General features: G+C 50.8%; 1 long non-coding RNA gene across 1 annotated transcript; it reads left to right on the top strand.

Moving 5' to 3' along the window:
- Positions 1-10997: 10997 nt before the first annotated feature.
- On the top strand, positions 10998-15048 carry LOC119976305. Its single transcript, XR_005462906.1, has 2 exons — positions 10998-11214; positions 14362-15048. It is a non-coding gene; the product is annotated as an uncharacterized LOC119976305 (long non-coding RNA).
- The last annotated feature ends 12481 nt before the right edge of the window (positions 15049-27529 follow it).

Raw genomic sequence — 27529 nt, 5'->3', positions numbered from 1 at the left:
CCAGATCCACAGCAATGGCATTGACTTCCCTCTGAAATGGCTGAGCAAGCCACTCACTTTAAGGGCAATTAGGGGAATAGACGCTGGTCTTGCCAGCAATACCCACGTCCCATTGAATGAACTTTTTATTGTTGACGCTTCCCGCATCCGTGTGCTGAAATTCCTTGGACGGGCTTTCTCCCACGTTTTCTGCCGGCGGAGGCGGTTTGCCATTGGTGTGATCGTCAGCTCCCGCCAATGACCACGCCGTCTTGCGCAATTCACACCCACCGCTTATGGGGAACCCCGTGCGGGAGGAAGGGGGGGTGGGGGGAGGCCACCATCGGCAGGACGGGAAGATCGCGGCATCGGAAGAGCTGGAAAATTCAGCCCCCTGTCTGTCCTCTCCAGTGGATATAACAGGTTCCATATAACTATTTTGATAAAAGGGCAGGGGAGTTCTCTCTGTTGCCCTCCTCAATTATTACCCCATCATTTAACATCACAAAACAAAAACGATGATCTGATCACGGTGCTGTTAGTGGAAGCTGGCTATGTGCAAATTTGTTTCTGAGTTTCCTACATTACAGTGTCTGCACTTCACTGTCTCGACTTTCAGTTGGCGACGTCCTGAGATTGTAAAGGATGAAAGTCTTCCTATCAATGGCGGTGCTCCATTCCCTCCTGTCTGGAAGGAGAGTGGTATAATGGAAGGATGTCAGCCTACATAAAGTGCACTGCACCCACCCAACTCCAATCTTTTCAGTCAGCGTTGATGGTCTGCTTCCATGCTGTGACAATTCTATTCGATACTAAATCCTGGAAAGTACGATCCTGGGAATTAAACACATATTAGATTGACACTCGTGGTAGTTTAGTATTAGAATCTATTAACAAGCGATGAGAGTAAAGGCATTCGGGTGGTAAACCTCCAACTGTTTTGTTCACAGATGGAGCTGAATTAAGTATGTATAACCTGATATTTAACACGGAAACCAATCGCTTCCTGCAAACAAGCGATACAAAGTGCCACAAATCACAGTGTTCTGAAGTGCTGTCCACTCAGAGGTTTGTTTAGCCGGCATCCCAACAACTTGCATTCATTCAGTATGTTTAACACAGAGAAATATTTCAAGGTAGTCCACCGGAGCATTATTAGACAATAACGTGACGCCATGCTGCATAAGGAGGTATTTGGTCAGGAGCAAGAGGGTATTGAGTTGGAGAGATTCGGGGAGGGAATTTCAGGGTTAAGGCCCAGCAGATCGTGCCCTCTGGCCCAAGGGGCAGACTGGCCCCACCAGCCATCCGGCGGCACGGTGGCACAGTGGTTAGTTCTGCTGCCTCGCAGCACCAGGGACCCTTATTCGATTCCGGCCTTGAGGGATTGTCTGTGTGGAGTTTGCACGTTCTCCCCCCCCCCCGTGTCTGCATGGGTTTCCTCCGGGTGCTCCGGTTTCCCGCCACAGCTCAAAGATGTGCAGGTTCGGTGGATTGGCCACGCTAAATTTCTCCTTAGTGTCCAAAGGTTAGATCGGGTTACGGGGATAGGGTGGGGGATTGGGCCTAGGTAGGTTGCTCTTTTGAAGGGTGGGTGCAGACACAATGGGCCGAATGGCCTCCTTCTGCACTTAAGGGATTCTATGATTCTATGAGCTTGTCCTGTCCCGTCGAAATGGACTTTTGGGTGGTCTGCTGAATCACTAGCTCAGGTCCCCCCCATGAGCAGGTTAGGAAACCCCAACCATTGTGTTGCACGGTAGCACAAGTGATTAGCACTGTGGCTTCACAGCGCCAGGGTCCCAGGTTCGATTCCCCGCTTGGTCACTGTCTGTGCAGAGTCTGCACGTCCTCCTCGTGTCTGCGTGGGTTTCCTCTGGGTGCTCCGGTTTCCTCCCACAGTTCAAAGACGTGCAGGTCAGGTGGATTGGCCAGGCTAAATTGCCCTTAGTGTCCAAAAAAGGTTAGGAGGGGTTATTGGGTTACGGGGAAGGGCTTAAGTGGGTCGGTGCAGACTCGATGGGCCGAATGGCTTCCTTCTGCACTGTATGTTCTATGTTAAGAGTGGGTGTCCCATGGTTCCACTATTATACACCCAACCTCCCTATTTTATCAGGTCGGTTTGAATGAAACACAATATTGTATGTGAGGTATAAACAGGCGGGGAAGCCGTCTCAGCCCACCCATGTCCAATTTTACCACTGCATTCTAGATCTCAACTCATACAATTCTTAGCTAGGCCCAGTTTAACTTAGCTGCTACTCTGTGAGGGTTTGTTCAGGCTGTGTGTGCAGCTGTGTTGTGCCCATACCCGTGTATATGTCCTCAGAGGAGATGAGAGCAAATATGTAACAGCAAATCTCCCCTGTCTTTGGGATCCTAGAAGCTTCCAGAGTTATCAATCCCGGCTTTCCGACAATGAGCCAAGTAAAGAGAGAGAGAGAGAGAGAGAGAGATTCTCTGAAGATTGAGCCTTTGACCTGCCTTGGATTGACAGTTCTGGGCTTCGAGGCCCTTGAGGCTGCGGTGAATAGGAAATTCCTGCCATATCTCCAGTTCACTTGCTTCAACCGTTTAGCTGTACATTGTGCAGTGAGCCATGCGCAAGGAACTGAAGTGCCCGAGTTACATTTATCGAAGATATATTCAGAAGGGTACATAAATTTCAGATAATTGGTAAAGAGCTAAGGAAAGGTGAGAATCTTTCAATGTAGTGAGTTGTTGTGACCTGGGATACACTGGCTGAAAGAGAGAAGAAAGCAGGTGTAACATTCAAAAAGGAATGGGGTAAATATTTGGGCTGGAAGGAAGGCTAAGGTTCTTTCAATGAGACAAGAGGGGCTGAATGGCCTGTCTTCTGTTCTGCAGCAAACAGAATGAAAGCAACTAATAATTCCAATATTCAAGGGCAATATTAAACCTAGAAACTGGATATGGTTCAGGCTTTGAAGTGCTAAAAGTCTGAATGTTCATAGAATTTACAGTGCAGAAGGAGGCCATTCGGCCCATCGAGTCTGCACCGGCTCTTGCAAAGAGCACCCAACTTAAGCCCACACCTCCATCCTCCCCGTAAACTAGCAACCCTATCTAACCTAAGGGCAATTTCGCCTGGCCAATCCACCTAACCTGCACATCTTTGGACTGTGAGAGGAAACCGGAGCCCCCGGAGGAAACCCACGCACACACGGGAAGAATGTGCAAAATCCGCACAGACAGTGACCCAAGCCGAGAATTGAACCTGGGTCCCTGGCGCTGTGAAGCAACTGTGCTAACCGCAGTGCTACCGTGTTGCCCTGAATGTTGAACTCCTTCAAGGTCAATAAACACTCCCTGAGGCGCAGTGCCCAGAGGTGACTGCAGATGGGCTCTGGTAGCCCATTTTACTTCACATAGCAAGTGTGATTTGTTTTTAATTTATTCTTTTGGCTCCTAACATCACTTGCTTTCCTCTGACCATATTCCCATTGCTCACCTTGGCTATAAATTGGGGAGAAATGTACAAATATTTGTTAGATAATGGAAGTTAGTGCCTCACAATTAAGGCAAAGTCAGTTGGCATATTTTATTTTTTTTTTTAAATAATTTTTATTGAATTTTTCAAAATACAAACATTTTAACCCCCCCTACATTTACATTTAAATTATAACAAAACAAAGTCAAACCCCCCTACTTAACAAGAAAAAGAAAAAGAATCCCCCCCCCCCTACCCGCGCGTCCCCCCCCCCCCCCCCCCCCCCCCCCCCGCCGGCGAACCGACAGTCAGACCAACTTATCATTTCTAGCAGCGTCCTCGGGCAGGCCTTGCCCGTGCCACCGCCGCCACCGTACTTCCTTCGTCGTTGTCCCCCCTCCCCCCCCCCTCCCCCCCCCTCCCGCCCTCCCCTCCCCTCCCGGGTTGCTGCTGTCATGGCCTCAGTTTCTATCTCTGATCCAAGAGGTCTAGGAAGGGTTGCCATCGCCTGGAAAACCCCTGCACCGACCCTCTCAGGGCGAATTTGATCCTTTCCAATTGGATGAAGTTTGCCATGTCGTTTAACCAGGTGTTAACACTCGGAGGCCTTTCGTCCCTCCACTGAATCAGGATCCTCCTCCGAGCCACCAAGGACGCAAAGGCTAATATTCCAGCCTCCCTCGCCTCCTGTACCCCCGGTTCCACCCCAACCCCGAAGATCGCAAGTCCCCATCCTGGCTTGACCCTGGACCCCACCACTCTCGACACCGTCCCTGCCACCCCCTTCCAGAACTCCTCCAGTGCCGGACATGCCCAAAACATATGTGCATGATTCGCAGGGCTTCCCGAACATCTAATACACCTGTCTTCACCCCCGAAAAACCGACTCATCCTTGTCCCCGTCATGTGGGCTCTATGCAGTACCTTAAATTGAATGAGACTTAGTCTCGCACATGACGACGACGAGTTAACCCTCTCCAGGGCGTCTGCCCATGTCCCGTCCTCTATCTGTTCCCCCAGCTCTAACTCCCACTTATCTTTCAGCTCCTCTACTGGTACCTCCTCCACCTCCTGCATAATCTTATAGATGTCCGAGATCTTCCCCTCCCCGACCCAGACCCCTGATAGCACCCTATCACTCACCCCCCTGTCGGGGAGCGCGGGGAACCCCGCTACCTGTCGTCTGGCAAATGCCTTCACTTGGAGGTACCTGAACGAGTTCCCCGGGGGGAGCCCAAATTTCTCCTCCAGCTCTCCCAGGCTCGCAAACCTCCCCTCTATAAACAAGTCCCTCAGTTGTCTAATACCCGCCCTCTGCCAGCTCTGGAATCCCCCTCCTGTGTTTCCCGGCGCAAATCTGTGGTTCCCTCTTAGTGGTGCCCCTATCAGACCTCCCACTTCCCCCCTGTGTCGCCTCCACTGCCCCCAGATCTTGAGGGTGGCCGCCACCACCGGGCTCGTGGTATACCTCGTGGGAGGGAGCGGCCATGGTGCCGTTACCAGTGCCCCTAAGCTTATGTTGCCGCAGGACGCCCTCTCCATGCGCTTCCAGGCTGCCCCCTCCCCTTCCATCATCCACTTTCGTACCATCGATGTATTTGCCGCCCAGTAATATCCTGAAAGGTTGGGTAACGCCAGCCCTCCACTATCCCTACTCCGCTCCAAAAAGACCCTTCTAACTCTCGGGGTGCCATGTGCCCACACATACCCCATGATACTACTCGTTACCTTCTTGAAAAAGGCCCTGGGGAGGAAGATGGGCAGACACTGGAACAAAAACAAGAACCTCGGGAGGACCGTCATTTTAACTGACTGCACCCTCCCTGCTAGCGACAGCGGCACCATGTCCCACCTCTTAAACTCCTCCTCCATCTGCTCCACCAGTCTGGAAAAGTTCAACTTGTGTAGGGTCCCCCAGTTCTTTGCCACCTGCACCCCCAAATACCTAAAACTTTTAACTGCTCTTTTGAAGGGGAGCCTCCCAATTCCCTCCCCTTGGTCTCCCGGGTGTATTACAAAGACCTCACTTTTCCCCAGATTTAATTTATATCCCGAAAAGTCCCCGAACTCCGCTAGTATCCCCATTACCTCCGGCATTCCCCCCTCCGGGTCTGCCACATACAACAACAAATCATCCGCATAGAGCGAGACCCGATGTTCCTCCCCTCCCCTTGTCAGTCCTCTCCACCCCCCTGAACCCCTCAGTGCCATCGCCAACGGCTCAATCGCTAATGCAAAGAGTAAGGGAGATAGGGGACATCCCTGCCTAGTACCTCGATGGAGCCCAAAATATTCTGACCTCCTCCCGTTTGTTACCACACTTGCCATCGGAGCTGAATAGAGCAGTTTTACCCACTTGATAAATCCCTCCCCAAACCCAAACCTTTCCAACGTCTCCCACAAGTATTCCCACTCCACCCTGTCAAATGCCTTCTCCGCGTCCAGCGCTACCACTATCTCCGCCTCCCCTTCCACTGCTGGCATCATAATCACATTTAACAATCTCCGGACATTTGTGTTAAGTTGGCGTCCCTTCACGAACCCCGTCTGGTCTTCATGGACTACCCCTGGCACACAGTCCTCTATCCTGGTTGCCAGGACCTTTGCTAACAGCTTGGCATCTACATTTAAGAGGGAGATAGGCCTGTAGGACCCGCACTGGACCGGGTCCTTGTCCCGCTTCAAAATCAAGGAGATCAGGGCCTGCGACATTGTTGGAGGCAGAACCCCCCCCTCGCGCGCCTCATTGAAGGCTCGCACCAGCACTGGACCCACCAAGTCCACAAATTTCCTGTAAAACTCCACCGGGAACCCATCCGGCCCCGGCGCCTTCCCCGCCTGCATCTGGCCTATCCCTTTAATTAGCTCCTGCAGCTCTATCGGCGCCCCCAACCCTTCCACCAGCTCCTCCTGTACCTTTGGGAACCCCAATTTGTCGAGAAAGTTCTTCATTCCCCCTCTCCTCTTCGGCGGTTCAGACCTATACAATTCCCTATAGAAGTCCCTAAAGACCCTATTCACCTCTTGCCCCTTCTGCACTACATCCCCACCCCTCTCTCTCACTCCCCCAATCTCTCTGGCTGCATCTCGCTTACGAAGCTGGTGTGCCAGCATCCTGCTCGCCTTTTCCCCGTACTCATACGCCGCACCCTGCGCCCTTCTCCACTGCATTTCCGCCTTCCTAGTGGTCAGTAGGTCGAACCTGGCCTGCAAGCTACGCCGCTCCCTTAATAGCCCCTCCTCTGGCGCCGCCGCATATTTCCTATCTACTTCTAGGAGCTCCCCCACCAGCCTCTCCCTTTCCTGCCTCTCCTTCCTCTCTCTGTGTGCCCTTATGGAGATCAGCTCTCCTCTAATCACTGCTTTCAAGGCCTCCCAGACCGTCCCCACCTGCACCTCACCTGTGTCATTCGTACCCAGATAGTTCTCAATGCCCGTTCTCACCCTTCTGCACACCTCTTCGTCCGCCAACAGCCCTACATCCAGGCGCCACAACGGGCGTTGGTCCCGCGCCTCCCCCATGTCCACGTCCACCCAATGTGGTGCATGGTCCGATATCGCAATGGCCGAGTACTCCGTGTCCTGCACTCTCGGTATCAGCCCCCTGTTCAATACGAAAAAATCGATCCTAGAGTACACTCTGTGGACGTGGGAGAAAAAAGAATACTCCCTCGCCCTAGGCCTACCAAATCTCCATGGGTCTACCCCTCCCATCTGCTCCATGAACCCCCTTAACACCTCTGCCGCTGCCGGCCTCCTATTCGTCCTGGAACTCGATCTATCCAGCCCAGGGTCTAACACCGTATTAAAGTCCCCTCCCATGATCAGGCCCCCTGCCTCCAGTCCCGGGATGAGGCCCAGCAGGCGCCTCATAAAACCCGCGTCGTCCCAGTTCGGGGCATACACATTTACCAGTACCACACTCTCTCCCTGCAGCCTACCCCTCACCATCACGTACCTGCCCTCCTTGTCTGCCACCACCTCTGCCGCCACAAACGACACTCTCTTTCCCACCAAAATCGCCACCCCCCGGTTCTTGATATCCAAGCCTGAGTGGAACACCTGTCCCACCCACCCCCTTCTCAGGCGGACCTGATCTGCTACCCTCAAATGAGTCTCCTGCAGCATTGCTACATCAGCCTTCAGTCCCTTCAGGTGTGAGAAGACCCTTGATCTTTTGACCGGCCCATTCAGCCCCCTTACGTTCCACGTGATCAATCGGGTCGCAGAGCGACCCGTCCCTACTCCCTGTCGATTAGCCATGTCTTGTCCCTTGCTCGCCCCGGGTCATCCCTTCTTTTCTGACCCGCTTCCCATAGCGATGGCCCCCCCCCCCCCCCCCCCCCCCCCCCGGCTCTCCCCTTCTCGTCCCTGGTCTTTCTAGCAGCAACCCGGTGTCCCCCCCAGTCCCCCCCCCCTTCCCCCCCCCCGCCCCCCCTGGCTAGGACCCCTCCTAGCCGCGATGTACCCCACATCGTACTCCCGAGAGTCAGCTGGTCTCCGCTGACCCGGCTGCTCCTGCCACATTCCGACTCCTCCCGGTTCACCCCATCTGCGCCCGTGAAAGATCCCCTTAACACCCCCGAGAAAGACCCGCATAATCAACCCGCTCCCCCCCGTCCCGTCTCCCCAACTTAACGATATAAATACAAATACCCAATGGCAACTAAATACATAAATACTTAACTACATACTTAAATAACAAAATAATTAACTAACTATCAACTAACAGTGTGCCCAACCATCACCCTCCATCAAACAGTATAAATAACCGCAGATAACCATAACCCGAAAAGAAAAAAAAAAGAACCAAAAAACCCCCCCAAGCACCCAAAGAAAAAGGGTAAGAGGGGTAAATAACTAAGGGAAATTGGAAACGGGAAAAAACACCCCATAAGAAGCCAACGACCCACAATAGAGATTTCAACAGTACAAATATACAGAAACACCCAACAACTCGAAACCTTCAAAATATTCAGAAAAGTCAACCGTTCGAGAAAAAACACCCCAAACACTCCACGAAACTGTTACCCAGTTCCGACCTGGCCTGAAAAAGAAAAGGGCCACTTGCACAATCAAGAGTCCCCCGGCGGCTACGACCGCCGGTGCTCCCAGGTTTTAGTTCGTGTCCAACTTTTCCTCTTGTACAAAGGTCCAGGCCTCCTCTGGGGACTCGAAATAATGATGTTGGTCCTTGTAGGTGACCCACAAGCGCGCCGGTTGCAACATTCCAAATTTGATCTTTTTCGCGTGTAGCACCGCCTTTGTCCGGTTGTACCGGGCCCGCCGCTTTGCCACCTCCGCACTCCAGTCCTGGTACACCCTTACCGTCGAGTTCTGCCACTTGCTGCTTTTCTCCCTTTTAGCCCACCTCAGGACTTTCTCTCGATCACTTAGCCGCTGGAACCGCACCAGCACCGCCCTCGGGGGCTCGTTTGCCCTAGGCCTCCTGGCCATGACCCGGTATGCCTCTTCCAATTCCAGGGGCGCCGGACCGGCCCCTTCCCCCATCAGGGAGCTCAACATCTCCGCCACATATCCCGGGAGATCCGACCCCTCCAGGCCTTCTTCCAGGCCCAGGATCCTCAAATTTTTCCTCCTCATCCGAGTGTCCAGCTCCTCGAAGCGGCTCTGCCACTTCATGTGGAGTGCCTCGTGCACCTCCACCTTTGCCCCGATGACTGTGGCCTCCTCCTCCCTCGCGGCCATCTCCTGCTGCAGATCTTTAATCGACGCCTCTTGGATCGCCTGGGCTCCCACCAACCTGGTGGCCGTCGCGTTCATGGACTCTAAGAGTTCCACTTTCATCTCCGTGAAAAAACGGAGGAGAGCGGCCTGCTGCTCCTCCGCCCATTTCTTCCACTCCTCCGGTGCACCGCCGGCCGCCATTTTGATTTTCTTCCCCCGCTTTTTTTGGGGAGCTGCTGCCGTTTTTCTTGCCGCTCCACTCCGGGTACCGACCATAAAATCGGTCTAGTTCTCCTCAGGGGACCTTCCCCCACCGGGATTCGTTTTTTCAGCGCCGTTGGGGCCCTCCAATTGGCCCAAAAACACCTTTGTTGCAGGAGCTTCCAAATGTGCGGCTTAGCTAGTCATAGCCGCAACCGGAAGTCCCCGTTGGCATATTTTAAAGGGAAATAGTTACTTTTTTCACTCGTTCTTGAGATTTGAGCGTTGCTGGAGGGAATCCTCAACTGAGGATTCTCCCCACCGTGATTCTTGACTCTGTCCGTTTCCTGAACTTATGCCCTCTTCCTTTCCCTCCTTCTGGAACCATGATAGGGTTCCCCTTCCACCCGTTCCATCTCCAAAGGGTCATCCTCCTCCTTTCCTGCCACCTCAAGTGTGATGTCTCCATCAAATGCATCTTCCCTCCCCTTTCAGTATTCCGAAAGGACCATTCCTCTCTGCGACCCCCTTGTCCATTTCTCAGTCACCCCCAACACCCTCTCTCTTTCCTAAAGCAGCTTTCTGTGCAAGCTCAGGAGATACAACACCTGCCCTTTTACCTACTCCTTCTCACCATCCAAGGCCCCAAATATTTCTTCCAGGTACGATAGCAATCCACTTGTCTTTCTCTCACTATTAGTATATGGTATTTTCTGCTCAGGTTGTGGTCCCACACTACATTGGGGTGACTGTTTGGGTTTAGAAATGTATTAGAAAATCTGGCGTTCCATTGTCGTGTGACAACGCCATGCGGCTGCCTCTGGAGGCAGACATCAGTTCAATAAAGACCTCTCACTGAGAAGCATTGAGAAACATGAAAGTTACCAAGCACAGACTTTGTGCATGCATTGTGGGACACCTCCTCTCAGTCACGCTCAAGCATAACCTTGATCCCCAGTCACCTATCATCCTGATTCTCTGCCTTGCTCCCACCTCTGTCCCCACTCAATTACACTGTTCTCGTGAAGGTCAGCGCAAGCCAGAGGTACAGCACTTTATCTTTCAATTAGGCACTGGACAGCCTTCTTCACTCATCATTGAATTCAGTCATTTCAGTCTGTGATCTTTGACCCCTCGCCCTCACCCTTCTATCTGTGGCCTTTCGCCAGACTAGGCCTGAAACATTGGTGCGATTCAATGGAAAGAAAATCTATGTCCAGTTTTGGAGGTATTTTGTGGTCTTTCTTGGCAGATGCTGCTATTAAACGGCACTTTGCTGTTTTTTTGGGCTCGGGATTTCTTTCCATCTGAGCCGCACTTGAGTCAGAGCGCCATTTTGTCTGGCCTGCCCTGGTCGTCCCGCCCCTCCCACTTCCACCACCACCCATTTTCGAACACCCTCAACCTAGGGCAGACCCCAGGGAACATACCTTCACCCCCCCCTCTCCACCTGGTAAGGCCCTCTGGGGCTGATGGCCTGCCTTGGTCTGCTTTAAAAGCCAGCGATTTAGCCCAGTGAGCTAAACCAGCCCCTCTGAGATGGTCTGGAATCCAGAACAACACCACAGTCAAAAATACCTTTTGGCTAGGGGTGCATCTTAAATGGCATCTAAGCAGTGACATCACAGCAATGGCAGGGCTGTCACATCACCATAGCAACGGAGCAACCCACTGTGGGATCATCAGCTTGGTAACCATGTGAGCCTCACCAGGAACTTGTCGCCAGGCCCAGGCTCCCTTCTTTCCCCCCACCTTTCCCGAGGGGATCGTGTGTTCCTCCATTGCTGACCTCCGTGTTTCCCAATGGGAAAAGCTGGGTGAGTTCAACCTGGCTTACTTTCTGGATGTCGAGGGGAGGTGTGTGAACAAGGATGCCTTCGTGTCTTTCTCTGCAGGTGAGTTGCTCAGCACCCGTTCAAGGGCCTCTTCACAGTCTTGGAACATCCCTCAGCAGGCGGCAGCGGGCAGTGGTAACCTTCCGACCTCTGAACCCGACAGCTCAGGGTTCAAACCATTCCTGGCGATCGCTAGATTTCAATGTTGACACCCAGTGGGATGTTCTTGCCAGGTGGAGTGTGGGTGCCTCTTGTCCACTCACTCTTTGGGTCAACAGGGCCCATAACACACTCTCTTCTGTGTCTCCCCCACCCCAGCCCCCCGCCCCCACCCAGCACCACCACCACCTTATTGTTAACAGTGCAGGCTGTTGTCATGAGCCTGAGAACTCGCCCACTACTTCAGACAGTTCTCCAAGAGGACAGAGTGGAGATACAACATTATCATCTGGAGACAGATGTGTAAGCAGAACTCGTGAGGGTTACCTTACAATAAACTGGGCCGCCACCATTACCCATCCACACATGTCCTGGTGTAATGTGCAGACGTCTCAATGCTAACCCCTGAGTGAGATAAATGATTACCTATGTAGGTTATGATTATCCCTCCCGGTGAACTTACTCACCCCGATATTGGGATTTGTGACCTGTGGATTCCACCATTGAGATGTTGTCCTTGCGATAATAATCGTTCTCCTCCAAGGACACATTATATTGCAGAGTAAAGCAGTAAGTGTAGGCACACGAATAGTTCTGGAGGCTGCTGCCAGCCAGGCAAGTGTTCCCTTATTCTGAGACCATTCAGCTTCAACATCGATGGGCAGTTCACTGACTCTGGTGATGCCTGGGAGTCAAGCAAACGCAGCTAAATGATGCCCAATCAATCTGGGGTAACGTCCAGCCTCGCCCTCCCATTACAGAACCCTTCAGAGCTTTCTTTCCATTAACTTGGGTAGGCACTGCTGATGGGCAGCCGATCCGTTTCACCAGCTTACCCACCCAGTGGGCAGTTCACTTGCCTCCGAATCATAAGGTTCAACACCCGCTCCCACAGACTTTGAACACAAGGATCGCAGTGAAGTGCTGAGTACCCTGCCATGAGGGGCCACATGTCAGAGGAGGCATTAAACATAAGAACATAAGAACTAGGAGCAGGAGTAGGCCATCTGGCCCCTCGAGCCTGCTCCGCCATTCAATTAGATCATGGCTGATCTTTTGTGGACTCAGCTCCACTTTCCGGCCCGAACACCATAACCCTTAATCCCTTTATTCTTCAAAAAACTATCTATCTTTACCTTAAAAACATGTAATGAAGGAGCCTCAACTGCTTCACTGGGCAAGGAATTCCATAGATTCACAACCCTTTGGGTGAAGAAGTTCCTCCTAAACTCAGTCCTAAATCTACTTCCCCTTATTTTGAGGCTATGTCCCCTAGTTCTGCTGTCACCCGCCAGTGGAAACAACCTACCCGCATCTATCCTATCTATTCCCTTCATAATTTTAAATGTTTCTATAAGATCAGAGGTGGTGATGTAATTATATATGGGCGGCATTGTAGCACAGCGGTTAGCACAATTGCTTCACAGCGCCAGGGTCCCAGGTTCGATTCCCGGCTTGGGTCGCTGTCTGTGCGGAGTCTGCACATTCTCCCCGTGTCTGCGTGGGTTTCCTCCGGGCGCTCCGGTTTCCTCCCACAAGTCCAAGAAGATGTGCTGTTAGGTGAATTGGACATTCTGAATTCTCCCTCAGTGACCCGAACGGACGCCGGAATGTGGCGATTAGGGGATTTTCACAGTAACTTCATTGCAGTGTTAATGTAAGTCAACTTGTGACAATATGAAAGATGATTGTCACTGGACTGCTAATCTAGAGACCCACGCAATGCACCTGGGGACACGGGTTCAAACCCTGCCATGGCAGATGGTGAAACTTGAATTCAATTTTAAAATCAATGACCACCATTGTTGTAAAAACCCATCTGGTTCATTGACATCCTGTAGGTAAGGAAGTCTACCGACCTGACCTGGTATGGCCTGAGTGTGATTCCAGGGCCACAATGTGACTATTAGAAAATGCCCACTGCAAAGGTACAGCATTAGCAATAAATACTAGCCCAGCTCAAAAAAACCCATGGATGAATTTTTAAAAAAAAAGCCACATCTGTCCTCTGAGGTAAATATAAAATACCTACTCTGAAGAAACAAAGCAGAGGAGGTTCCTGGCCAGTTGTTATCCCTCTGATCTGCTCACGTTGCTCTATGTGGGAGATTGGCTGCCGAGTTTCCTAACCTGCAGGAGTGTGTCCAAAGTACTAAATTGGCCGTAAAGCATTTTACCAACATCCTGAGATCATGTAAGATGCTGCAAGGTGCCATGGGTGGCAAGGTAGCACAGTGGTTAGCACTGCTGCCTCACAGCTCTAGGGTCCTGGGTTCAATCCCAGCCTCGGGTGACTTATTGTGTGGAGTCTGTACGTTCTCCCCATGTCTGCGTGGGTTTCCTCCGGGTGCCCTGGTTTCCTCCCACAGTCCAATGATGTGCATGTTAGGCGGATTGACCATGCTAAATTGTCCCTTAGTGCCCAAAGGTTAGGTTGGGTGACTGGGTTATGGGGATAGGGTGGAGGCCTTAATAGGGTACTCATTCCAAGGGTCGGTGCAGACTCGATGGGTCGAATGCCTCCTTCTGCACTGTAAATTCTATGATTCTAATCAGACATATACGTTCTGTCTATCCCTCCCCCCTCACATTGTTTTTATGATGCAGGATGACCATTGCTGCAAACTAACTTTATTACTAACACATTTTCAGAGCGTAAACATACAGCTACAAGGCATTTGAAACCTACCCTTACACGGCCCCATGTAGAACAGAGTATCTAATATTGTATCTAATACTGGAGTGGGGTGGGCTGCTCTGGGATTGGAGCTTCTCCCAGTGGATAATAGCAAGGTGGCACATTGTGGTCATCTTGACATTAGATCTGGCGAAGGAAGCTCGGGGGCGGTAGTTGCCCCATCATCATTCCTATTCTAACACAAAAATAGATTGCACTTCTACTAATACCACAATCACACTGTTATCGTGACAGACCACCCCCCCCCCCCCCCCCCCCCCCACCCCCCAACCCCCTCTAGCTCGATATGCTTGAAGAAGCCGAGTGTTTTGAGTAAGACTGCATGAGTTCTCCTTCCCTCTACTGTGCAGGTCGCAGGATTTGTGCTGGAGAGACTTTGGCCAAGGTGGAGCCCTTCCTCCTCTTTCCAACTTTGCTCCAGAGGTTTCATCTGCACGCTCCATCTTCTGTCACTCACCTGGACGTCGCACTTGCTGTAGGAGCGAGGCTTGGGTGTGGTGTGAACTGTGTCCTGCTGGAGGCCTGGAATCTGCTGCCTGGCGACGCCTCAACCATGGATACGGTCTCTGCGGCCTGTCAAGAGCTGGAAAGGGCCCCCCGTTTATATGATGCTTAGCGCCTAGAATTAATGCACAGATAGTCTCCTGGGGAAGCCCATTCTTCTTTCACAAACTCTGTGTGTGTTAGAAGTCAATGGCTTGACCCGGACTCCTCACTTTGTACATTGAATCAACTTCCACACTCCACCCACTGCCATGGGGGAAAATAAACTAACAGTTCCCTGGTGATTATTGCAGCAATTTTCAACAATGAACAGTAAAAGCAAGGAAACATTAACAGCTGCAAGAAGGATAATGTCACGCCGCAAAGCGAGGAGGATGAATTCGAGGAATATTAACGGCAGACTCCTTTATGACCATTGTTTAAGTGCTTCATACGCCTAGCCCGAACACTAAGAGTCAAATAAAACCTAACTCCTCTTTAGCATGTATTTCTCTATGATATTAAAAAGAAGAGCCTGTTGCGTATTGCCTGCATCGACACAATCATATCTTTATTTGATTGCTTGATTTTTATGCAAATGTGCTGCCCACATTTGAGTTGAGGCAGGCAGTTTATTTTATATTTTCTTTGAGCTTTATTGAGCCAGGTGCGTCAATAGAGAACCAATTCCCGTTTACAATAACGGCCTGGCCAGGAGGCTTGCGCCCGCAGCAACAGAAATGACTCAACACTACCAAACGTTTAAACGCAAAAAGCAATCAAATGCAAATTAGCAATGGAGAGAGCTGACATTTTAGCAAGTACAAGTATCAGTCAGCACCGCCTGGATCCTTCAGTGAAAGGCAAAGTTAGTTTGTTTCAGCTTTCATCCCTGTGGTGGATTTACACTTGGTGCTCACCTTTGCCCCCTGACCCCCCCTCCCCCGTGATGTCACAGCCCTCTGCCCAGTGATGTTACACCCCTCTCTCAACGATGCAATGCCCCTCCCCAATGACATCACACTCCGCCCACCCTCACCTCACAGAACGCAAAGGCGCCATAAAAATACACAAATTGATCGTGGGTCAATTGCTTTAATGCTTTTTAACTTGTAAAAGTCCGCCTTCTAGTTTTGCTCCCTCTCCTTATTTTCCCCCTTCCAACATTGCCCCCCTTCCAACATTGCCCCCCTTCCAACATTGCCCCCTTCCAGCTTTGCCCCCCCCGTTCCAACATTGCCTCCTTCCAGCTTTGTCCCCTTCCAACTTTGCTCCCCGTTCCAACATTGCCCCCCTTCCAGCTTTGTCCCCTTCCAACTTTGCCCCCGTTCCAACTTTGCCCCCCCGTTCCAGCTTTGCCCCCTTCCAGCTTTATCCCCGTTCCAACTTTGCCCCCCCAATCCAACATTTCCCCCCTTCCAACATTGCCTCCTTCCAGCTTTGCCCCCCCGTTCCAACTTTGCCCCCCGTTCCATCTTTGCCCCCTTCCAGCTTTATCCCCGTTCCAGCTTTGCCCCCGGTTCCAACATTGCCCCCCCTTCCAGCTTTATCCCTGTTCCAGCTTTATCCCCGTTCCAACTTTGCCCCCCCAATCCAACATTGCCCCCCTTCCAACATTGCCTCCTTCCAGCTTTGCCCCCCCCGTTCCAACATTGCCCCCCTTCCAGCTTTATCCCTGTTCCAGCTTTATCCCCCGTTCCAACTTTGCCCCCCCAATCCAACATTGCCCCCCTTCCAACATTGCCTCCTTCCAGCTTTTCCCCCCCTCGTTCCAACATTGCCCCCCTTCCAGCTTTGTCCCCTTCCAACTTTGCCCCCCTGTTCCAGCTTTGCCCCCGGTTCGAGGCTTTGCCCCCCCCCCCCCCGTTCCAGCTTTGCCCCCTTCCAGCTTTATCCCCCGTTCCAACTTTGCCCCCCCAATCCAACATTGCCCCCCTTCCAACATTGCCTCCTTCCAGCTTTGCCCCCCCCATTCCAACATTGCCCCCCCGTTCCAACTTTTCCCCCCTTCCAGCTTTGCCCCCTTCCAACTTTGCCCCCCGTTCCAGCTTTGCCCCCTTCCAGCTTTATCCCCCGTTTCAACATTGCCCCCCTTCCAACTTTGCCCCCCGTTCCAACTTTGCCCCCGTTCCAGCTTTGCCCCCTGTTCCAGCTTTGCCCCCCCGTTCCAACATTGCCCCCCTTCCAACTTTGCCCCCCCATTCCAACTTTGCCCCCTTCCAACTTTGCCCCCCCGTTCCAACATTGCCCCCTTCCAACTTTGCCCCCCGTTCCAGTTTTGCCCCCGTTCCAGCTTTGCCCCCTTCCAGCTTTGCCCCCCCGTTCCAGCTTTGCCCCCTTCCGGCTTTGCCCCCTTCCAGCTTTATCCCCCGTTCCAACATTGCCCCCCTTCCAACTTTGCCCCCTTCCAGCTTTGCCCCTTCCAGCTTTGCCCCCCTTCCAGCTTTATCCCCCGTTCCAACATTGCCCCCCTTCCAACTTTGCCCCCTTCCAACTTTGCCCCCTTCCAGCTTTGCCCCCTTCCAGCTTTGCCCCCCGTTCCAACATTGCCCCCTTCCAGCTTTGCCCCCTTCCAGCTTTGCCCGCTTCCAGCTTTGCCCCCTTCCAACTTTGCCCTCTTTTAGCTTTGCCCCCTTCCAGCTTTGCCCCCCGTTCCAACATTGCCCCCTTCCAGCTTTGCCCGCTTCCAACTTTGCCCCCTTCCAACTTTGCCCGCTTCCAACTTTGCCCCCTTCCAACTTTGCCCCCTTCCAGCTTTGCCCCCTTCCAGCTTTGCCCGCTTCCAGCTTTGCCCCCTTCCAGCTTTGCCCCCCATTCCAGCTTTGCCCCTTCCAGCTTTGCCCCCTTCCAACTTTGCCCCCTTCCAACTTTGCCCCCTTCCAGCTTTGCTCCCTTCCAGCTTTGCCCGCTTCCAGCTTTGCCCCCCTTCCAGCTTTTTCTCCCTCTCCAGCTTTCCTCCCTCCAGTTTTGACCTCTCCCAGTTTGGCCCCCTCTTCAGTTTTGCACCCCTCCAGCTTTGCCCACTCCCAATTTCCCCCCCTCTCTCCCAATGATATCTCTCCCTCAACTTTATCCTCTCTCTCCCAATTTTACCTCTATTCGAGCTGTGTTCCCTCTCCCAGCTTGTCCCTTCTCTCAACTTTACCCCCTCCCAGTCCTTCTCCCTCATTGTCAGTCTTATCCTGTCCCCCAAATTTATTACCATCGCAGGTTTTCCCCTTCCCAGCTTTGTCCCTTCTCCCAGTTTTGCCCGCCCCCCATCTAGTTTTGCCCCACTTTGCACCTCCCCCAGTAGTCTCACCTCGTTGCTGGCTGCCTGGCTATGGCCTGCCCAGATGTCCTCAGCCCTGACCGGGAGTCAAGTCGCCCCCTTTCCTCTCAGTGACCTCACCTCATTGCTGACTCAGGATGCTCGGCTCTGGCCTCACCTGCCCAGCTCTCCTCACTGCTGGCCCTTGCCTCGCTGCTGGCCGCCTGGCTGCGGCCTGCCCTCCTCAACCCAGGCTCAAGATCAAGAAACTTGTTGCTTTTTTGCAAAAACTCAGGAGATCTCCATCTTAGCTGCTGCCTCTCTCCCTCCTGGTCACCTCAACATCGTCAGATCAGTGCTTTCCCGCACTTAGGGGACTCAATTAGAGCCTCGTGTCGCTCTGCATTGCCTGCTGGTCGGCTCACTTGAATTTGTTGAGCCTATCAGCAAATGCAGAGCTGTTAGGTACAGATTGGTGCTTAAGAACTGTCCACAGACACCCGGCAACATGGGGCCCCCCTATTGGTCAGGCCCTGTGCCTAGGCACAGTGTGTTTCATTGTAAGTCCAACTCTCGGTAGCATGGTGGTTAGCATCAATGCTTCACAGCTCCAGGGTCCCAGGTTCGATTCCCGGCTGGGTCACTGTCTGTGTGGAGTCTGCACGTCCTCCCCGTGTGTGCGTGGGTTTCCCCCGGGTGCTCCGGTTTCCTCCCACAGTCCAAAGATGTGCGGGTTAGGTGGATTGGCCATGCTAAATTGCCCGTAGTGTAAGGTTAATGGGGGGATTGTTGGGTTACGGGTATACGGGTTACGTGGGTTTAAGTAGGGTGATCATTGCTCGGCACAACATCGAGGGCCGAAGGGCCTGTTCTGTGCTGTACTGTTCTATGTTCTATGTTCTGGCTTTAGTTGTACCTTGGTGGTGATGGGCAGACACAAACCAAAATCAAATAGGACCAAAGGCTGTTCTCACTCTTGTAGTGGATAATGTGATCAGAATCACAAGTCACGGTGCTCGAACGAACCAATTAGGACACTTGTTTTTATTACTCATTTGGGGGTCGTGGGCTTCCTGACAAGGTCAGAATTTATTGCCCATTATTGCTCTCAAGAACGTGGTGCTGAGCTGCCTTCTTGAAGCCGCTGCTGTCCCTGAGGTGTAGGTACACCCACCGTGCTGTTAGGGAGGGAGCTCCAGGATTTGGAGCCGGCGCCACTGAAGGATCAGCCGATATATTTCCCAGTCAGGATGGGGAGTGACATGGAGGGGAACCTCCAGCTGTCTGTTGCCTTTTGTTTTGCAGGTGGTAGAGGTTTGTGGGGTTCCGTCGTAGACCTGGCCTGGGGTGAATTGACAAATAATAGCTGCAGGAATAGTCTGGGTCATGGATTGGGGAAGGAGAAGTGGGGATGGGGGTGATATAAAAGTTGGATTCCCGCTCTTGATCCCCGTAAGATAGTGTTGCAGAAAGAATGCACACAATTAGGTTCGATAAGGATGGCCTCCAACAGTTGAATATCATTCAGCATAAATACTAAACAAGTAAGACTGAATCGAAGACAGGTGTCAATGCCTTCAAGAGCAGAGAACCATGTAAAAGGAAAATTGTTCTTCGAAGACTACGATTCTCAACTCATTATTAACACATTAAATTGTCTACTTAACCAGCCTATTTCATTGAGAGGTCATAATGATGAAAAGCATCTCAATGGCCAAAGAGTCTTCAGCCTCTTTGGATCCCCAGCAAAGTGTCCATGGATATTGGCCAAAGAGCCAAGAGACGATCTGTTGTCACACAGGATGATCAGCCATGGTCCTATTGAATGGGGGAGCAGGCTTGATAGGCTAAATGGCCAACTTGTGTTCCAATGTACCGATGGAAATGGGGAAGTTCAGGGCAGATACTTTGTCATCGTTCTGACTTCACACTCCCCTGAAGTTAATGTTGGCATCGTCGGGTGGAGTGTAAGGGCGGGATTCTCCCTTCTGGAGACTGAGTGTTCCCGCTGGCAGAGAATCCACCCCTAAATCTCACGCTCCGCACAATCCTTTGGGATTTCTACACAAATGAGTTCAGTCACATTCACAGCCTCCTGAGAATCCTGAAGATGACAACCCTGTTATTTCAATTTCCTTGAATTCGTCACCAGATCCACTACTTTCTCGTTTATATTGTTTCATTTATTTTCCTTTCAATGGTGGCACAGTGGTTAGCACTGCTCCCTCACAGCGCCAGGGCCCAGGGTTCAATTCCGGCCTCTGGCTGTGTAGAGTTTGCACATTCTACCCGTATCTGGGTGGGTTTCCTCCGGATGCTCCAAATGTGCAGGTTAGGTGGATTGACCATGATAAATTGCCCCTTTATGTCCTGGGATCTGCAGGTTAGGTGGATTGACCATGATAAATTGCCCCTTTATGTCCTGGGATCTGCAGGTTAGGTGGATTGACCATGATAAATTGCCCCTTTATGTCCTGGGCTATGCAGGTTAGGTTCTGGGTTACAGAGACAAGGCGGAGTGGATGGGGGAGTGTAAATGGGTCAGTTCAGACTTGATGGGCCGAATGGCCTCCTTCTGCACTGTAGGGACTCTATGATCCTCAATATTCTCCAAGGTAATTAGTTGAATAGTATGTAAGAACAAACCAAATTAGGAGCAGGAGTAGGCCATCGGCCCCTTGAGCCTGCTCCGCCATTCAATAAGACTGGTCTGATTGTGGCTTGAACTCCATCTTCCTGCCGATCCTCAAAACCCTCGACTCCTTTGTCAATCAGAAATTTTCCTAACTCAGCCTTATGTATTCAGTGGCGCAGCCTCTATTGCTCTCGAAGGAAGAGAGTTCCAATCACTGACCCTCGGAGTAAAGAAACTCCTCCTCTCTGTCACCTTCAATGGGGTACCCCTAATTTTGAGACTGCACCACCTCGTTCTGCATTCCTGCAGGAGGGGCAACATCCTCTCAGCATCTCCCCTGTCAAGCCCCCTTCAGAATTGTACATGCTCCGATAGGATCACTGATCTTTCTTCGAAACTCAAATGAGTACAGGCCCAATCTACTCAACCGTTCCTCATAAGACCGACCGCTTCTTCCAAAGAATCAGCCCAATGAACCTTTTCTGACGCTCAGCTGGAGTATTGTGTACAGCTCTGGGTGTCACACCCTAGGAATGATGTGAACCCAATACAGGGAATGCAGGAGAGGTTTTACAAGAATGGCTACAGGGATGAGAAACTTCAGTCATGAGGATAGATTGGAGAGGTTGGGACTGTTCTCCTTGGAGAAGAAGGCTAAAAGGAGATTTGATAGAGACGTTTAAAATCATGAGGTGTCTAGATAGAGTAGATAGGGCGAAACAGGGGCAGCACCGTGGGGGTGGTTAGCACTACTGCCTCACGGCACTGAGGACCCAGATTCGATCCCGGGCCCAGGTCACTGTCCGTGTGGAGTTTGTACATTCGCCCCGTGTCTGGAATGCAGGGGTTGGAAGGTTGGTAGAGGCAGGTTCAATCGAGGCCTTCAAGAGGGTTGACTATTTAATAGAAACAATGTGCAGGGGTTCAGGGAAAAGGCAGGTGAATGGCACTAGATCACGATGCCCGTCTGGAGAGCTGGTACAGACACGATTGGCCAAATGGCCTCCTCCTGCATCTTAACAATTATGTAATTTTGTGATACTTCGCAAGCAACTATGTCCCTCCTTCAGTACTGAGGGAAAGTTGCATTGTCACAGGAGGATTCTGTCACAATCGTAGAACAGTACAACACAAAAAGAGGCCATTCAGCCCATCAGGTCGGTGTTCACTCTTCAAAAGCACCAACCAATTTATCCCAGTCCCCTCTTTCTCATTCCCAATGGCCTGTATATTTTGCCTTTTCAAGTAATTATCCGTTTCTATTTTGAAGGTTATTATTGAGTTTGCTTTCAGGCAGCATATTCCAAATCATAACAAATTAATGTCTTTCACCAATCACTTCAAAACAGCCTCCTCCAGTTATCAGCCTTCCTGCCATTGAAAACTGTTTTTCCTTATTTACTCCATCAAAACTTTTAGCCAATCTTCTCTTACATTTCTCCGCTTTAAGGAGAGCTCTTTTTAAAAATAAATTTAGTGTACCCAATTTAAGGGACAATTAAGGGACAATTTAGCATGGCCAATCCACCTAACCTGCACATCTTTGGGTTGTGGGGGTGAAACCCACACAAACACAGGGAGAATGTGCAAACTCCACACAGACAGTGACCTGGGGCCGGGATTCGAACCCAAGTCCTCAGTGCCGCAGGCAGCAGTGCTAACCACTGCGCCATCGCGCTGCCCACTGCTAAGGAGAGCTTCTCCGATCAATTTACTGGTGGTTTTCACCATCCCCAAAGACACAAAGAGTATTGAGGCACGAACTGTTCCGCCAATGGTTTGAAGCAATGGACTTGGGGAGGGTCAGCAACGCCAAGGATTGCACTGTGAATGGTATGACCTTGGAACTAACTGAAGTACACAGGGGCCTTGGAGTGAAAGAGAAAATGCTGGAAAACCTCAGCAGGTCTGGCAGCATATGTAGAGAGAGAAAAGAGCTAACGTTTCGAGTCCGATGACTCTTTGTCAAAGCTCGGGGCCTTGGAGTGCAGGTCCACAGATCCCTGAATGTGGCAGGACAGGTAGATAAGATGTTTAAAGAATCCATAGGGGATACTTGACTTTATTAGCCGAGGCACAGAAAACAAGAGCAGGGGGGTCATGCTGGAACTGTATAAAATGCTGGTTAGGCCACGACTGGAGCACTGTGTACAGCTCTGGTCACCACATTAAAGGAAGGATGTGATTGCAGAGGAGATTGACCAGGATGCTGCCTGGGCTGTGAGGAAAGATTGGATAGGCTGGGGATGTTTTCCTTGGAGCAGCGGAGGTTGAGAGGGGACCTGATAGAGCAGTATAAGATTACGAGGGGCATGGATCGGGTAGAGAGGTCATTAACCAGGCTGCATAGATTTAAGGTAGGAGGTAGAAGGCTAAGAGAGGAGTTGAGAAGAAACATTTCTCCCAGAGGGTGGTGGGTGTCTGCAACTCGCTGCCTGTCAGAAACACTGGTAACTTAATCAGTATTTAGATATTAACTTGTGCTGGGCCAAGTTGGCTAAGCACTGAAAAATTTGATTAGTGTCGTCAGATCTTTGTTGACCGGCATAAACACGATGGGCCGAATGGTCTCCCCCTGTGCTGTCAAAGTCTATGAAGTAGTATTGCAATGAAATTTGGCTAATGGATTTGATTGAACTTTTCAATCTATTAAAGCGAGCAGGTGGGTAGACCATGGTTGGGAAGTCAATGACTCAGAGATGTAAGCCACATTTTTCCCACCTCGCTGTGGTGTACACGGTGAGCCAACCAAGTCCATTGACTTCAGCGGCAGTGGTAAATCTCGCCAATGGACGGGACAGGAAGTTCCCGCCGATAATCCAAAAATTAGAGCTTTCAAGAATGAAAGTGGGAAACACTTCTTTACAAAGGATATGGTAGAATTTTTCGAATTCTCTTCCACAAACGGTAATTGATTGTTTATTTCAAATCTGGAACTTGTAAATACTTGTCAACCAAAAGATTTTGGCGCCGGTGTAGCTCAGATGGTTGGACAGCTGGTTCGTGATGTAGAGCATCCGGTTTCCTCCCACAGCCCAAAGAGGTGCATGTTAGGTGGATTGGCCCCGCTAAATTGCCCCTTAGTGTCCAGGGATGTGCAGGTTAGTTGGGGTTTCAGGGTTAGGGAATGGGATACTCTTTCAGAGGGTCGTTGCAGACTCGATGGGCCAAATGGCCTCCTTCTGTAGAGATTCTATGATCCTAAGATATTAGGACAGATGGCAACCAAAGACTTGGTCAAGTCAAATTCTAACAAGTGAGTTGGACAGCACGGTAGCACAGTGGTTAGCACTGTGGCTTCACCGCGCCAGGGTCCCAGGTTCGATTCCCGGCTTGGGTCACTGTCTGTGCGGAGTCTGCATGTTCCCCCGTGTCTGCGTGGGTTTCTTCCGGGTGCTCCATTTTCCTCCCACAGTCCAGAGATGTGCAGGTTAGGTGGATTGGCCATGATAAATGACCCTTAGTGTCCAAAAAGGTTAGGAGAGGTTATTGGGTTAAGGGTAAAGTGTTGAAGTGAGGGCTTAAGTGGGTCGGTGCAGACGCGATGGGCTGAATGGCCTCCTTCTGCACTGTATGTTCTATGAGTTGATGGAAGAAAGTGAGGTAGAGAGGTGTACGGTTATGTTACGAGGAGAGATTACTTAAATTAGGCCTGTTTTCGCTAGAATTTGAATGCTGAGGGGTGATCTGATCGAAGTATTCAAGATATTAACAGGGAAAGACAGGGTGGATAAAGGTAAGCTATTTCCACTGGTTGGAGATTGTAAGACTAGGGGGCATAGTTTAAAAATTAGCGCTAGACCATTCAGGAGAGATGTTAGGAAGTATTTCTACACACAAAGGGTAGAGGTTTGGAACTCTGTTCCGCAAACAGCAGTTGGTTCCAGATCAGTTAAATTTACATCTGAGAGAGATAGATTTTTGTTAAGCAAAGATATTAAGGAATATGAGCCAAAGGCAGGTATATGGAGTTAGGCCACAGGTCGGCCATGATCTCATTGAATAGCGGGACAGGCTCGAGGGGCCTACTCCTGTTCCCATGTTCCTAAGAGAGTCCCAAAACTGCAGGCCTGGGCAGCTGAAGGCAAGTCCCTGAATGTTACAATGATGGGAAATGGGTATCCTCAAGAGGCCAAAATTAGAGGGGTGTGGTCTCAGAGGATTGTCGGGCTGGAGGAGGTAAGGAGGGGACCAGGATTTGCAGGAGGAGAATTTGGAGTGCGATCAGCGATGACGAGCAGTGCTGAATAAAGAATGGCCCTAACTTTCTCTGCGTTCGACTAATACTTCCCCAAATTTATTTCTCGTGAATGAGATATGCCTGCTATTATTCTGAGTGACACACACACAGATAAGCAATCAATCATCAGGCTCGATAAGCCTTGTTGAAAGCATGTTTTAGACTCAAATCTAATTGACAAGAGAATGGCATGAGCGGAAAATGTCACACTTACCACTGTGCGAATGATAGGAATTAATTGCATTGCAAAGTCCTGAACACAAATCATCCGACAGGCCAGTGTCAAAAATGTTTGTTTCTGACAACTTCTCGAAATCACAACAAAAAAATGCTATTAAAGAGTGCGCGCCTTAACAGCACGAAGCTCGCTCGAAAGCTTTATATGAATCCAACCTCTATCAGGTAATCACACCGAGAGAGCTCTCAGAGCAGGAACATCAGCACGATTCATCACAGGCTGGTGCCAACAGGCTTGGGAAGGCTAATGGGCTGGGGGTTTTACATTAGCCGTGAACAGACTTTGTCACGAGCAGGTCGTTTCTCACGCCGCCCCTCCTGACCGTACGATTTCCGTGAGCTCACGATGCCAGTTGCCGGGTGATCCTGCTTTTCCGACGATCTGCGTTTTTTCACAGCCTGGCCCCCTGGAGACATTCGCACATCTAAAAATAGGAACGCACTTTGAAAATTCAGATGACTTAAACCTGGGAAGGATTGTAAACTGCGAGCAGGGTGGGGACAGACTTGGTGGAATGAGTGGGCATGTGGTAGAGAGAATTAAATGCCGAAAATTGTGAAATGATGCATCTTGGGAGGGAGACCAAAGAATGGCAATATAAAATAAAGGATGTGCTTGTCATGGCAATCTGTCACATCAGTGTTACAAATTGGGAAAACTGAATTTTAAAGGTTACATTTTTTTTAAATGGAATGCAAGCCAAAATGATCCCTGAGGTTACATGAACTTCTCTTGTGCATTTCACTATTCTCTCTTATTTTGTGAGGAGAGGAGGATACATTCTCAGACATGTAAGATATCTGGAATTCAATAAATCCTCAATAAATGTAAATAGATGCCGTTAAATCTGATGTCGGCCACAAATATATTGGCGTGATGTTACAGCCGCGCTGTGCCCGAAAGGTAGCTTGCCGCAGTACAACATGGTCGATAAAAGCCGGGAGATCCTGGGATCTACACTGCTCGTATCGCCTTGTGAGACCTAATGTGATCTTGCAAGACATTGCAATATAAACCCTGCCCATTGTGAGCGGGATCACATCTTAGCAAATCTGCATATTAGAGCAGGACAATGGGCCCACTTTAACGTGCAGATCCCCTGAGGCGGGTCATTTTCCTTTGCCTCGGAGATCTTGGGCGAACGCCGTTCAGTGCTGGTCTCCACAAATGAGTATGGAATGGCACTCATGGGGGGTCTCCCAGGGGATGGGAAGCACCCGGCTGCATGCCCTTTATGAAGTGTGGTATTCTGGCATTGATAATTCTGCTCCTATGTCTCACGGTCTTATGGTGCCACCTGGACATCCTGGCAGTGCCAGCCTGGTGCTGGAAGGGGCACTGCCAGGGTGCCAGGTTGGCACTGTCAGGTTGGCATATTTTATTGGGTGGTGATCGGGCCGGACTGCGCCCTGTGCAGTTGGGAGATGCCTGGGGACCCTCCCATAGTGCTTTGGGCTCAGAGAGGGGGGTCGCTTATGGGGTTCCTGAGATCAGGACGCCATTTTAAAATGGCATCCCGATCTCTCGATACACTGAGGAGCTCTGGCATGGAGCCCCTCAAAGCAGACAATGGGGCTTTGTCTGGCCTCCCACACTAAGTTCCCCGCGAAGGATTCCTATCAAACTCAAGTGCAGTTTTGTAGTGTTGTGATCCTTGGCTTTGTGAGCGCTGGGAAACACGCGGCTAAACACGCCCGCTTTGGGACTTTGTTCCCATTTCGTTAAATCGTGCCTGTTGACTGTTTCGAAACTTTAATGTGGGGAATCCACCACAGCAGATGGGAGGAGGACTTGGTATTTGTGACAGGGTCAGATGACACAGTGGCCATCTTTACTCCCAGTTGAAAATATAGCAAACCGTCACAAGCAGGCATAATGCCATTGCCCAGGCCGAGAGACACCAGCGAGCGCAGCCATCGAACTGATGGAATCAGCCACACTAAGAAAAAAGGGAGGTGAGAGCCTTTTTCTTTCTTCATTCCGTTGCCCACTCCACCAATGTGTCAAACAGGCTAGGCCGAGCCTCACCCCTGAAAGAGGAATAAACAACATCCCCTCCCCCACCCCCACCTGGTTCCACCTCCAGGTTTACCTGGGAAAACCAGCCACCTGCAGGTCGACTATGGGAGCCATCCATACAATTATGAAGCTTTCACATAATACAATGTAACTACATGACGACAAAATAAGAGGCCTGTGTCAAAAGAGAGACCGAGATCCATTTAATGTTTGGAAGTATTGTTTTTAACCTTCATCTGTACCTCATTTCGGTGGGAGTGTTGTTGTGTTTTGCTGCTTCAGATAACACAGGCTGCTACTTGATGCAGTCTCAACTAAAGGATGCTCCAGACTCTGAAATGAGTTCAACGCGTTTATTGAACTATTAACACAGTTCTCAAATGAGTTCGACTCTCTGCTAATCTAACTGTAGAAACTCGGTCTAACTGTACCAGCTTGCTCTAAGCCACGTGCTGGGGTGTGATGCTGCTGATCAACCCAGTCTAAGTCTGTCTGTGGAAAGAGGCAGGGCGTGAGTGCCTCGTCCCTTTTATAGTGTTTATGTCATGCCCCCTTGTGGTGATGCTACCTCTGAGTGTCCTGACTGCCCATTGGTTGTGTCCTATTCTGAGTGTTCATTGGTTGCATGTTTGCATATCATGACAAGTGTGAGT

This window comes from Scyliorhinus canicula, chromosome 13 (assembly GCF_902713615.1).
Source record: "Scyliorhinus canicula chromosome 13, sScyCan1.1, whole genome shotgun sequence".
NCBI lineage: Eukaryota > Metazoa > Chordata > Chondrichthyes > Carcharhiniformes > Scyliorhinidae > Scyliorhinus > Scyliorhinus canicula.
Note: the sequence above shows the minus strand (reverse complement) of the source record. Positions and strands in the feature narration are given on the sequence as shown.